The sequence below is a fragment of the Gallus gallus genome, chromosome 2, assembly GCF_016699485.2.
Source record: "Gallus gallus isolate bGalGal1 chromosome 2, bGalGal1.mat.broiler.GRCg7b, whole genome shotgun sequence".
Classification (NCBI taxonomy): domain Eukaryota; kingdom Metazoa; phylum Chordata; class Aves; order Galliformes; family Phasianidae; genus Gallus; species Gallus gallus.
The window spans coordinates 91,912,126-91,927,091 of NC_052533.1; the positions used below are offsets into that span (position 1 = coordinate 91,912,126).

Sequence of the window (14,966 nt, forward strand, 5' to 3'; positions counted from 1 at the left end):
ATACTTATAATGTTCATTATTTTTGCCCTAATCTTATTATATGTAGTCGAGACTGGAATTTAAGTCAGGAGGAGAAAAAGTATGTGTAAATTGCTTCTTATTCTATCCAGAACTACATGTTGCTGAGGTAGCCATGGAGAAACAGCAAGCACAGAGACTACCTGGCTACTTTGACTGCCAGAAATTGCAATTAACTTTTAAGCTTAGAACCTTAAATGCAATCTGTGTCAGGCTAAGTCTTCCTGAAGAGTGAAGATAAACTTTAGAGTCAAATAATAAAAATATGTGATTCAAAATGAGTCACAAATTTGGACTTTGTGACTGGATCGGTTGCAGGGGAAACATCATGCACCAGAGAAAGCCTCTGAAATCAGAAGAAAAAAAAAAAGATCTAGGTAAGAACACGCAGTTTAGAGATACACTTAACCAGTGGGTTATAACAGTTTGTGCAAACATATTTTAAATATCCTGAATACAAAATCAAGCTCTTGGTAGTTTCCAAAATAATCAAAAATACAATTTTCCTATTGGATAGTAACTGTTTTTCAGCTGTTATTTCATATTGCTTATTAAAAATATTGTTCAGCATATGTTTATCCTTTCAGAACAGTGGTATTTCTGTTCTCTGTTGCTTTCGCCTTACTAATATTGTGTCTTTTTCTGCATTCTTTCCTCTTCAGTTTCACTACTACAGCAGAATTTATTTTCAGCTGCTACAAGCTTCACACTTAATTATAGTCTTATTTATCCTGCTAAAATAATTAGCACCAGAATAGCTGCACTAAAGTGGATACTTTTTGAACACTATCATTAGATTTCAGAGACTGTGCCCACAACTAGGTGTATGGTCTTTATTTTCCGACAAGACTTGTTAAGCACAAAAAAAATTCCTCAGAAAGGTCATGATAACTATGTTTAGAGATCTCCAAATGTTAACACGAAAAGGCCTTGAGCAGCCTGAAGCAATTTTGAATTTAGCCCTACTTTCAACAAGAGATTGAACATTCAGGTTTGCTTTCCAGCTAAAATATTGTATGAGTCTGGTGGGTTTTTTTTGTTTTCAGTCTGGCTAATTAAAAAAGTTAACTGTTGTTAACAGCAATCAGATCAAAATGTGAAGGTTTGCTCTGCCAAAATCTACATAAAAGGAAGCTAATAGCATGAAGAACCTGGAAGAGTCATATGACTTTTTCACTAAATCTAAACTGTTGTCCATTTATCACCATGTTTTAGGTTTTTTTTTTCTTGTTTTATGTCTCTGAAACTGGAAAATGGCCTCATAACCTAACATATATTTACAGTACTTTCAATTCACTTAGAGGACATGTTTATTTAGTTGCCATTATTTTTATTACTGATCTATTAGTAACTTGTATTTAAAATGAGAGAGAAAGAGAGAGAGAAGGAGAAAGAGCAACTTTTCTTCAGATATGAATCTGCATGGAAAAAAGGTACCAAATTATTTGACAAACCAGAGCAAAGATCAACAGCAAAATAGAGCAACTTTTTATCCTTTTGCATCACATAGGCACAATACATAAGGTTATACTATAAAAGAAATTGCCTGAAGAATCACCTTGCCTAGAATAAAAGAAACTGGGAGAAATCTTACTACAGGTAAGAAGAGCCTATATGAATAAGTTTATGGTAACTTTCTGAAGTCAGGCAATTTTTTTTGATGGTTTTAAAGCAGATACATTTATTCCAATACAGAAGCCATATGGAACAGACCGATTTATTACAAGAGCTTGTACTAATGGCTACAGCTTGGACATATTCTGGATCACTAGGAAAGAATGCACAAAGAAAAGTTTTGGTAATACTACAATCTATGTTTTGAGAACAATCAAATTCACAATAGAACAACATGAAGTGATTAATGGCCTAAGTATTTCAAATATTCAATTTGCTTTATTTTTCCATCTTTTTACCCAGTAGTAATTTCATGCTCGTTTTTAGTAGGCAGGGTATTTTCTTGTAAGTGTGAACATTAAGGTCGTATTTATAAGCATGGAGAGTTCTTATTACCAAGATTTTTTTTTTTTTTGAAAGTAATTTTGAAAACCATAGCAAGAATGTGTTTTTGTTTTATTGTAGGTTTCTGGAGGTGTTTGAATAACTATCAGACTGTCTTGTATTCTCTTGTATTCAGTTCAGGGAGAGTCACTTTTAGAAAATACCTTGAGTACTGATTTTTGGGTTGGGCATGAGTCTATTACTGAGAGTTTAGTCACCACTTTATGATATTATGCTAACTCATTCTTTCTTGCACATGTACATCTGTGGATGAGTAAGCAAATTGTTTTCTTAATCATAAAAGTAAAATATTGCTACAGGTCTCATTTTTAAAACGAGGCTACAGATGCTATTACCTTTTAGCAAACAACTTGTTGACAGTTCCTTGATACCTGTCCCATCACAGATGTGATGATGAACTCACTTCCACCAAGCTACTGTGAAGGGTGGGCATGCAGTTTGGAAGCCTGGCCTGCTCTGTGTTGCCAGGAGACTAAGGTATCAAATCATATTTTGGATGCATTTGTTCGGCCAAATGGACTAACGTGGTTGGATGCATTCAATAATGCTGATACTGCTTTTAAACGTTCCCTGATGCTGAAAACACTACAGTGGGAGGTAGGCATTAACTATATTAGGTAAATAAATAATAATTTTAAAAGTACAAATATAGATGGAGAAAAATGAGTACGTGTGTATGGAAGAGTGCAGAAGCTGACAGGAAGGTTATGTAAGGAGAAAAGTACTGACCTGTAATGCTGTATACTTTTGTATTTGCATGTGGAAACACGGGAGTGGGGAGCATGTGACATAATAGGCTGTTTTATTGAAAAGTAATGAGCACAGATACACATATCAGAGGGGAAAGAGGTCTGACGTATTGAATGAAAAGTACTGAAAGGTTGATAATGGTATTTCTCCTTGATTTCTCCTAGTTGTTATTCTACATTCTGCTCTTCAATTGTTTAATGAAAATACAAAATAATTAGTTGAAATAATCCTTTATTTGAAGGACTAAAGAGCACTTTATTTTTAACATGCCTGTAAAAATACAGTTGATATCCTTCAGAAATGATTCATTTTTACTGGATTAATGCCAGTAACTGAAATTATTAGTGGCATAGGATGAAAGGGAAAAAAAAAAAGTAGTAGTAGTTTGGATAAATCATTCTTTGGATACAGTACTCTTTCATCTGTAGGTATCCAGCAAATTCACTTTCTGCTAATCTGTCAGAGGTTGCAAAAGGAGCAGGAAATATTTCTGAAAGAATATTAACCAATAAAAACATTAGCTCTGTGTCTTGCAGCTTCTATTTATACTAATGAATTGATAGTCAGATAGTACATTGGAGTTTGTAAAATGTTCCCATTATTTTTAAATGAGAAACTGGTGATTAGTCATTCAAATAAATTGTAATTAAATGGGAACATTATGGTTATATTATGCTAATGATAGAAGTGTGTATTAAATGTTTGCAAGTTATTCAAGAGAATGTATTAGGTAATTAGAAAAAAAAATAGAGTTTGTTCACTCTGAAGCTATCAAATAACTTGATTTGCATTAACAATTTTAAAGCTCAGTAGTCTCATTCATAATAAATTGCTGCTAAGTAGGAGATATTCCACCAAACTGAGGTTTAGGAAAGAAAAAAGAAAGAGCAGACTATCACCCTGATGTTTTAAGGGTATGTTTTAAGATTATGTATAACATAATTTCTAAAGTAGTCTTTAGAGGCCAAGTGATTTTGACTTTTATGGTAAGTTATTCATTAACGCTACAGCATCATTTCATAGCTGTTATGCAATTCAGTGATCTCCTCTGAGAGATGCTGGGAGGCCACGATAAACACGAATCGTTAAGTTTTCTACTTTGAAATGTATGAGAAATTTTATGTGTAAATGGCTCAGTCGAGGTTCTTGTGGGTGTATTACAAAGAACAGAATTGAATATATAAAGCAATTATTTAAAAAATGAATAAAAGTATCAATGGATGGTTTTAAAAGTAAAAGAAAAATGGTGATGTGAATTCCATATAACATTTTTAAACCATAAAAGAAGTAAAATAGAAAGAAAATACAGTGTTTTGTGAAAATGATTTTTATTATTTTGAGGGAAACGGCGGTAAATAGCAAAGCAAATTATGCCAGAAAATATGTGTTTTTAATGATATTCAAAGTGAGAATATGACACAAACAGGAATTCTGCAGTAAGACCAAAATTTGATTTTATGCACTATTTGTTTATTTTAGATTCTTTTTTTCTAATCCATGATTAAATACACTCTGAGAAGAAAAGCATGGGTGTCCTGCATGTGTGCTGAAACTCCTACAGGCTGCATTTAATGTAACTGTTGGTCTTTTTCTCAAAATTCTTTTGAAATCAACTATTAACTATCTTTTTTTAACATTTCACAGATGTGAAGAAACAGAAATAAACTGTTTATCAGAGAGGTAATTATATACTTACAGTAGGAAAGTTCTTGCCAGATTTTCCTTAATCATAAAACTCCATATCAGTTTAAAATACAGTTCATTTCTTGCATGCACCCCTAGCTTTTGTGTGTACAAAAGGTCTGACAAATGATGGCATCTTGAAGAAAAGTGCTGTTGGAATGTTATTGAAAAGAATGAGCCTTAGATTTGCAACACTTCCTAGGAGACATGAATTGTAATATCATTTGGAAACTTTATTTATTTATTTATTACTTCTTACTGAAACTTCACAAACTGTATTTCAGGGCTCATTGCTCTCTTCTTGTCTGCTAGTTGTCACATGTTAGTAATGTTGTGTGCTAGGAGTTAGTGGAAATGAGGTCATCTTGTTCTAAATTAAAGATGCAGTAATTGTGTAGGATAATGTCTCACCAAGGAAAATGGCTTTGTTGAGTGTTATTTTTCAAAAGTTTAAAACCTTATTCATGAGCATCAGCTGACGTATTTTGCTGATGACAGTTCTCTTAGGAAAACAGAATTAGATACAATGTTAGTGTTACTATCAAACTCAATAATATTGTGGTTGGTAGCCTGAAAACCATTCAAGTCAATAGAAATTTGGTAATTCTACTTAAGCTTAGAACATATCCCATGGAAGACTAAGTAAAGATACTGGGTGGACTCTATAGTATCACAGTGCTGGAGTTTTCTGTGGTAGCTGTTCCAGTGGATTGACTTCTTTATTATGCTGTGTTTGAACTAATCTGAAATTGATATATTTAATGAACCAAATTAGTCCTAACTGTTTGCTTGGGAATAATAATTAAAATCACTAAAACATTAATTTACATCTTGGGGGATTTTGTTCTACAAATAGAGCTAAGTAGAAATACTTTCCATTAATCATATTGAGGTGAAATAAAGTACTCTCAAAATCTTTATAGAACACAGGAGATCCTGACTATTCTCTATACTGCCTGAATAAAATAATGGATAGGGATGAGTTTCTTACTCTCCCATCAAATGCTGTAGTAACCAGGAGCCACTAGCTTCTTTTTTTTCTGTTAGACTTATAGAATGGATATATTAATTTGTGTAGTGTTTTATATCTGGGTCTATTCTAGCAGTTCCCCATGCCAATAGCTTAACATCAAATTTTCTTCATATAACATAAGTATTTAAATATTTATATAAGCAGAAACATTTTAAATGTAAGAATTTAATCACCATAGCATGTCACTCTAGTATATATATATGTAAATATATCTCAATCTACTGTCATTTAACTTGAGCAAAATATCTGTTCTATTGGTTTTATTTACATATTATACTGTAGATGTGAAAACAGTGTAATACAATTTAACTGGAAACTGGAATGTTTTGCAGCCTACTCATAATCCAGCGTGTGATTATTTCCAATTAGATATTTAGTAGTGTAACCCACGGTTTGAGAGAGATGAAAAATGAAAAAAATGTAAAGAACTGGAAGTAGGTGAATTCAGATCTTAATGTTTAAAATTGACTAATGACAAAGTCATCTCACCTCAGCCATTTTGTTTGAACAGAGAGGTGTTTATTATTGGGAGGTTATGCATCTGCAGCTGGCTTCTCTGAAAAATGTAATCAATCTATATCCATAACTTCAAGACTACAAAACTCTTGTTGCCAAGGAGAAAATTTCATGCTGAAAAAGTTCTTTTTCTCCTCTGTAAAACAAAGTGTATTACTGACATGAGAGATGCAAACTTCTCTTCTGAATTCTGTTTGTTTGCTATGCTTTTCCAGACTAAACAACAATCTAGTTTTAGTCGTGGTACCTATGTATAAATACACAACCATCTTCTGAGCAATACTGCACACAGATGCTGTACGCACGTTCCTCAGGATTGTCTTGTACCAACCACTGTGCTTCACTTCTGTGTCTGGAGAGCAACTGACATAATGGTGAGAGGATATAGATTGACTTTATATATTTATGTAGCGCTCTTCAGTTATGTGTGCAACCAGTGTTTATTAGTTATAAACAGATGTTAGGCATTATCTTTCATGGGAGGCAGATTTTAGTAACATCTTAATTCATTAGCAATGATAATGACCCAAGGCGTTTGACCAAATCTATAAGAGAGAGATGTTAAATTGCATTGCATCTAGTGACATAAATGATTTATTAAGTTCAGCACTATAAATAATGTAGTATCTGAAAATGAAATATACCGTATGGTCACAAGTGTGAAGTGATTGGTTTTTATCATAATCCTTTTAGTGTTTCAAAAAGTCATGGAGTATCTATGAGCAAGACAACCCACAGTGTAGTGAAATGACTATCAAAGGGACTGACTTGCAGTGATGTTTATGTCTCTGAGCCCTTCATGATGTCTTGAAAATTTTGAGGTCCATTCCCAGCCCTGCTACATTATATCTTTAGTCTGTGTTTATGATGTATGATAAGATCCTCCATACAATTTGAGAAGGTTAATGTGAAGATTAATTAATTCTTGGTAAGTGGTGTTGTGAAAATGCAAAATGATACAATTAAGAGCTATATGTATCTTACTCAGTGTTCAATACTATTTCTTCTCCCCAGATAACTACTTCTTCCTCAGCTGGAGAGTCTGTCACCTCTTTCCACATCTGTTCTTTGCTAATGAACTTGCGTGGAAAACATAGATCCTTAAACTGAAAATTTGTGTGTGCTGTAACTAGCCTACAGTGCAATATGTGAGATTTATTATTCAGATACAATAATACTGAACTGTCTTGTACTCTGCCAAACAGCCTCAGAGACTACATATATATTAGTGTGCTTGTTATCATTATTCAAGCACAGCAGGTTTTTGGTTCAGTGGCTTAGAAGCTTTTTAATGCTTGAAGACTTCTAATAGAACATTTGAGAAACTTTTCCTGTTAACTTCCACAAGATTCAGCTGATTGACATCTCCACAGAAATCCCATGCAATTCTGCCACTGTTTTATGGAATGTTTTATGGTTCATACACCGAATCAATATTCTCTGCATCTGATCTTTAATACTGTATTATCAAAACAGAGAATACATTTGAAACTTTATCTCTTTCTATCTTTATTATAGAAAATTACTTTGGCAGAGTGAAAAATATATATGTGTATTAAGGGTTAATTAAGTCTCATTCTGAAAGAAGGTGCTAATTATTTTGTTGTTTCCAAATTGCTCTTCTGGAACATTTACAAATTATCTTTGCTCACTTATATATTTCTCCTTAAGAGATTTCAAAATCTTTAGACTGTATTATATGCATCCTCTTATGTAGATCTGTTGAGCTACTCTCTGTTTTGTGCTACTAAAATGAGATGCTCCTTAAGATAAGCTGTTATAGTATCCTGCTCTATGCCTGTGCTGGAGAGTGGAAATTTCCATTCCGAGAGTCTCATTATGTCTGAATTTGATGTGAAAGAAAATACTGAATAATTTCTTTTTAAGGCAGTCTTTTAGCTTGGTATATTAAATATGTTGAACTGTTTTCAGGTACCAAAAATTAATTCTTCTTATCATTTCTGTTTTATTTGCACCTTACTGTGCTTTTACTACTTTGTTTGCTCTGTCTTCATATGCCACACTTCCTGAAAAGTTTTATATGTGATTTACATAGAACATGCATAATACATGTAGTACTGTTTGTACACTATTAAAAAAAAGGAATAATAATAAACATAGTGAGATTAGGTGAGTTTGTTTGCAAATTTGGATTCAAGTGACAGAATTACTTTCTTTAGTTACTACTTGGACTACATTACCATGACATGAAAATTATCTGTATTGTAAATATAAAAGAAAATTCGGTCTTTCTTTTTGATAAGAGAGTAATCACGTTGATATTTTGGCATATTGCCACAGATTCATGACCTGCAGTAATGGATAGATGTTGCAAAGTAATGGCTGTAGAGCAATATTTATGATAATTGATAATCGTGTTCTTGATTTCAGAAGTAGGAGTCACTGAACTCTTTTTTTCTTTTTTTCTTTTTTTTTTTTTGCCCATGTTATACCATCTTCTTTTTGCATATATTCATTTTTTCAGTAGTCTGAAATTAATTTTAATAAGATTCATTTTCTTTCAGGGAAGATGTGGTGGTATCATTTTAGCTTCACTTTATTTTGTACTCTTTTCAATGGGCTTCTTCAATGATTAACTATTTTCCAGCTTCCACTGCCCTCTGGTTCATAATCACTAATACCTCATATGTCTGAAGATTTACCATCATATCACTATAAAAACTCAGAGTTCTTCAAGTTCCTCAGGATTTTGTAAGTTTATTAAATGCCAAGCTTGAATTTTAATTCAATAATTACTAGAATACAGCAGAAAACCATGTACATGAACCAGAATCAAATGGATTCCCACTCTCCGTTAAAGTGGAGCATAAAGTAATACATCGTACATGTATTCTAATGTGTGATCTAATGACAACAGCTGTTGGCAAAACGCTAGGCCTTTCATATTCAAAAAAATCTAGTTTCCTGCATGTATTACCCAGCAAACCATTAATCTAACAATGTCATTCTTGGATCCAATTTGAATTTTGCTGTGTGTATCACAATTGCTAATTTTCTTCATTAGTTTTTTCCTGTTTCCCTGCTGAAAAGCTTTTGAAGTCTGTCCAGATTAAACATTCTACTCTGTCCCCTGATCTCTTATTGTCATTTCTATGAAGCCAATTAGATATATCTCGTATTATATTCTCTTCCTAAATCTGTGCTGAAAATGTGAGCATTTTACATATATTTGAGTATCCTTTTCTTGCAGTATTTTTAGGTCTAATGCTATTTAAAAAAAAAAAAACCTCATATTTTATTTCCTTTTCTTATAATGGCACTATGATAAGTTCTGCTGGTCAGCTGAGGGGAAAAAAAAATTTCAACCAACCAACCAAAACCCACAAAAATTTAAGATTTTGGAGAAATACCTAGTCTCAGGAAAACATTATTCTGTCACTATAAACCACCAGAGTGTCAGCAGCTGTTACCAGTTGAGGGTTTATGAGATAATATTTTGAAAATCTTTCACTAAAAGAGAAGGTGCATTTTGTTGGTTGCTTATTTTTGTCTTCACTGGTGATTCTTTTTTTTTGGTTGCAGAGCATGAGCACCCTGTCGACAACTAAGAAAGTCTCCTACTGCATATGTGTACTACCAAAGATGATGCTTAACATAGAGAAGAACATGCATCAGTAAGTGTAGAAAAGTCACAACTGAGTAAGTAGTTTTCCTGTCCTATAAACACTTTTTTCCTGAAAAACACCATATAAATTTGTAAGTGCATGTGATAACTAACATTATCTCACATTTACTTGATGCAATTGTTGCTTTTCACACTTGCTAGAAACAACTACTTTGTTTTGTTGCTAGTAAAACTGTGGGAGCTCTACCTCAGGGACAGATAAAGTACTGGGTGAAGTTTTGCAGGAATAAAGGTATATTTTGATTAGTTACATAGAAAGATCTAGGTTTGCCCTAGAAATCAATGGGATGTAGCTTGCATTTTTATTAGCTTGCTTGCTGGCAACTTCTTCCTGTCTGTATGGATATTCCCCCACAGGCTGTGTTTGAATTCACAGAAGGCTGTGAAAGGCCTTGAAGAAGCTGCTACTCTGCTGTAAGAGAGCATTTGTGTAAATACTCTTGACTGAGGCAGACGTCTAGATCGGGCCCTGGTTTCCCCTCTATTTCCACAGCAGAGGATTTTAAACCAGCATTCAAAGGAACTTTCTGTCTACGTGATAGCTCAGCTATCACATATCTAGAACTGCAAAATTCAATACTCTGCTTTCCTGTTCATTCCTTATTATGTTGCTGAGAGTATTAGTTAGCTTTAGTCGTAAAGTGGCTTTAAGGTTGGACTATGAAAAGACACCATAAACTGCATCCATATCAGACAGAGCCAGCTTGCAATTGTTTACAAAAGGGACCTGCTGCTGGCCAGAGCTGAGCCAATAAGCAATGCCAGTGGTACCTCTGTAAGATCAGGTTTAAAGAAAGGTACAATGTACCGTGTAGCTTTGTGAGAGAAGAGTGAGAAAAATGTGATAGAAACAGCCCCACAGACACAAAGGTCAGTGAAGAACTGGGAAGAGGGTTGGAGCACAGATTCCTCTACAGAATACCAAGGTAAAGCAGATTGTCCCTTGGTATCTCATGGAAGAGTACCTGGAGGAGCAGGTGGTTGTGTCCTTAAGGAAACTGCAGTCCATGAGGAACCCACACAGGGGAAAGTTTTCTGTCAGGAACTGAATGTCCCATGAGGTCCACACCAGCGCAGTCTGTTCCTGGTGAAACGTAACTTGTGGAAACAACAAATGCTGGAGCAGTTCATAAGGAATTGCATCCAATGGGAGAGACTACAAGCCCCATTTTCCATTGCCCATGCCACTCAGAGGACAAGGAAGTAGATCAGTAGGGAATGAAAGAATGAAGTTGAACCATCAAATAAGGGGGCTATGGGAAAGGTGTTTTGGTTGTGATTGTTTGTTGTTTATCTCAATATCCTAAAAATAGATTTAATTGGTAAATTAATTTTTTATTCCCTAAGTTGAATCTGTTTTGCTCTTCACAATAATTGGCGAGTGATCTCCGTGTTCTTACTTCCTGGAGAAAACAGAATGGGGATCTTATCAACACTTATAAATATCTTAAAAGGCAGCTGTCAAGTGCATGGGGCAGGCTCTTTTCAGTGGTGCCCAGCAACAGAATAAGGGGCAACAAACAGAAACTGGAACACAGGAAGTTTCATCTGAACATGAGGAAAAACTTCTTTACTGTGAAGATTACAAAGCACTGGAACAGACTGCCCAGAGAGGTTGCAGACTTGCTTCTGGAGATATTCAAAACCCACCTGAATGCTTTCCTCTGCAACACGTTGTGGGGAACCTGCTTTAGCAGGGTGTTGGACTAGGTAATCTCCAGAGGTCTTTTCCAGCCCCTACCATTCTGTGATTCTGTAATTTGACCAATGAGATTATTTGTTCTGTCTGTCCTACTGAAGAGGGGGAGGGAGTGAGCACCTGGCTCCATGCCATGGCTAACTCAACACACTGAAGCAGAATTATAATGGCAGGTGCACTCTTTTATTAAACAGTTACTTATTTTTGTACAAAAATATGATGCACTTGCATTGTACTTCCACTATAGCCTAAAGGTACTAATTTGCATTTATATATTCTGGAAAAAAAAAAAATTGATAACTGATTGTATTGTCTGACTGTAACCGAATTGAAATTCTTGATCAGTGAGAGGATTACTTTATTTTCTGAAGTTTCTGCTTGATTTTTTTTTTTGCAATGTAGAAATCTCTCATCTCTAATTGATGTCTGATTTCTTTTCTATAAATGTCTTCTGCTCAAAAGTCTTCATTGCAGGCTTTCTGTAAATTGTGTGCATTGATTGTGAAGTTCTTGTCCTTATTTCCAAAGCCCTGAGTGGCTATGGTATTGGACTAATTTTCTCTTCTGCATTTTCTAAGCTGTTAATTACAGTCTGAATCATAAGGTTACTTTTTTTTCTGTACTGTAATTTGGTGAGCTGTGAGTCATGAAGTTTTTGTAGCTCTGTCCTTTCAACGATATTGCAGGATCCTTTCCTGCTGCCCACTTGGTGTCCTTATTTAAAAATAACATTGAAGAAAGAAGCTTTTGCTTCTACTTTTAACTTGCTAGTTAGTTGTACTTGTTCAGTGCTTCAAGACTTTTTTTTTTGTTAAGGATAATATGCTAGGTTAGTGAGTTCCCCAAGGTACTAGCTGAAATACAAATGGTTATTAATAATATGTATGTAGTAATAAACTGAAAATGGCTCACTAAAATGTTTTCTGGGCAGATTTTCAGGTAGAATATTGTGCAGTAAAATAACAATTCCTTTTATTTACGGTTATTACTGTGATTTTACTAGTATATTTTTATACAATTAATGCAAAGTAAATGACATGTGTATGTGAAGGAAATTGATTCCTCATAGCCTATGCACTTATCTCTCTTTGACTGCAAAATTGGGTTTGATTATTGTGTTTAAGATAAGAAAATGTTGTTTGTTTGTTTTCTTTTTAAAGTCATATCTCATTGACATATCCAAATATTTAAAATTTTGTCATTACTTTTTACTCAGAAAAATATTGGAATATTTCCCATTGCTAGAGAGTCATTCAGACAAATGTGAGAGTTTTGAGTAGCAATTGCCACAGATAGCTGAGTTCCATGTATTTGATTTTTTCCCCCACTAGAAGAGGAAATATGATTGATTACTACTAGAGAATGAAGCAGAGGGACTGGCTGATTTATGTGAAAGACTTCTGATTAAAAATACACATAAACCTAAAACTCCTCAAAATAGATTTCATAACTCATAATTCAAATTACCCTTTTCTTCTAAGACTGACAGAAAAAAATATTTGATTTTAACCACTTGGGAGGAGAATTCTTTTGTGGAGTTTTCTTCTTTAATTTTTTATATTTCTATTCTGTATGTTCTCAAGCCATGTATTAGTTGTAGGAACAGTGAACTATTGTTATAGAATTCCTCATGTTGGAAAAGACATTTAAGGTTATATTAAACAAACAAAGCAAAACAATTAATGATGTGAGACTCATGAAAAATGTGATAATTGGCAGCAGTGGAACACAGAAACCAGGACACATACATTTCTATCGTGTCATAATAGTCCCCTGCACCCTTCTTTCATTATTTTAAGCCTCAGCGTAGGAACCCTCATATTTCACTTGACTAACATTTTCTTCTCTAAAAGATGTTTCTGTTCCTCTTGAACAGCTTTGACATTTCCATTATTAGCAACAGGCCTCTGCAACTGGTGAAGTGAGATGCTGGGGGCTAGAGGTGGACTGTGCTTCTTTCGCAGGAAGTTCTGCTGGGTTTGTCTAGGGGCAGAGGCATATAAACGATTCATCAGAGGTTAAAAAGGTTGCTTGGGTCAGCTGACCCACAGTAAATATGCATCTTAGCTCAGGGCAAAAGTAAAATAGTTCGACTTTCTTTAAGGAAAGCAAACTTGGTAAACCATACGTACTTGTATGGATACACCACACACTGGCCAACAATTTGTGTGGACTACTGCACATGTTTGAATTGTTCAGCTGTGTAAAATCATTTGTCTGTTTGGATTTTCTGTCTTGCATTTTCCTCCCAAAGGGACCGTGTGTAGAAACCCTCCAAGGAGCTATTTCTGTGCTCTGATTTATATTGCATAATTATACACAATGTTGGGAATATTTGATAGCTGCTGGAACAGCTCTGTTGATCTGAGTACATGAGTCTCACTTCTGGCAGCAGTGCCTCCTCTGTACCAGTGACTCTTCTCACATGGCAGCTCTGCCCATCTTGTAGTATCACACTTCTGCTCCTGCCAACTGGCATGAATGGTCTTGTGTCTCATGCTGAATACTTAGCACTCAGACCCTTCGTGTGCACATAGTAGATATTGGGGCTAAAATCTGTGAAGATGATATTCTTATGGCTGCATGGTTTTCTTTCAACTGTTTCAGTCTCCCTTTTGAAACTACATTTTTGCAGCTCTCATTCTATTTGTTTCTTATGTGAAATTCAAAAGAAGTTATCTTGGGGCCTCAGTTGCCTACACATCACCTTGTTTAGTTTCAGAAATGTTCTCTCTTTCAAAAAAATAATTTATGATTCAAAAGGTGGCTTCTTAGTCAAAGGTCACACTACTCTGTCCAAAAAAAAAAAAAAAAAAAAAAAATCTATAGGTTACAGTGTCTGGAATCAATCACTGAAGAATCCAAGAATCCATCTCTCTTTGCATGGCCAAACTGATCTCTCTTTTGTTGGTTTAGCAGCACGTGGAGTCTAATATATATAATATATATCTTCCCAGTTTGGGAGCTCAATCTTGCACAGTTTGGGCTGTCAGAATCTGTTGTGTGAAGATGTCATATACCTTACTTGTGGGAGAGTATTGTATGTATTTGAGAATTGCTGGAAATTTACATCCCTCAGAAAAAGAAATCTGCTGCTTGAGGAACTTGGGAAGAAGGCAGAGGAAAGGAATATCTCTGGTAACGTTCTCTGGAAAGATCATAATACTCTACGCAGGAGCAATGAGAGAGGCAAGGTAAAGCAGAGTTTCTATACCTGAGAAGATGATATAAGAAAACAAGCTGCAGGTTCACCCAGGGGCAGCCCTTAGCTCTGGTATAAGGAGAAACTGTATGGTTTTCACCAGAGCCTAAAGGAAACCATGTATCCAAAAAAGGAACAAATTGGTTCTATGCAGGACAGAAAACCTTTGGAGTCAATAGCAGGCAGCATGAATGTCTAGCTGTAAATGTAGACACTGATTTATCAGAGATATAGTGGAAAGAAGAGAGTTAGCAGGGTACTTTACTAACAGGAAAGAAAACATATATGAAAGGTGAACAGAGATGTATTTCATGTTAGAGACACTTGACAATCTAGCTGCATTAATGCCTCAGTGCACAGCACAAAATTCAAGCTAGAGTTAAATCCTACTTTCAGCACA

At 34.8% G+C, this 14,966-nt stretch overlaps 1 long non-coding RNA gene across 1 annotated transcript in view; it reads left to right on the forward strand.

Annotated features, from left to right (window-relative positions):
• The first annotated feature begins 11,199 nt into the window (after positions 1-11,199).
• The window catches only part of LOC101751996, a 59,186-nt gene continuing 55,419 nt past the window's right edge, over positions 11,200-14,966 (forward strand). The window contains exon 1 of the long non-coding RNA XR_006936296.1: positions 11,200-11,618. This is a non-coding gene — a long non-coding RNA (uncharacterized LOC101751996). The remainder of the gene's footprint in view (positions 11,619-14,966) is intronic.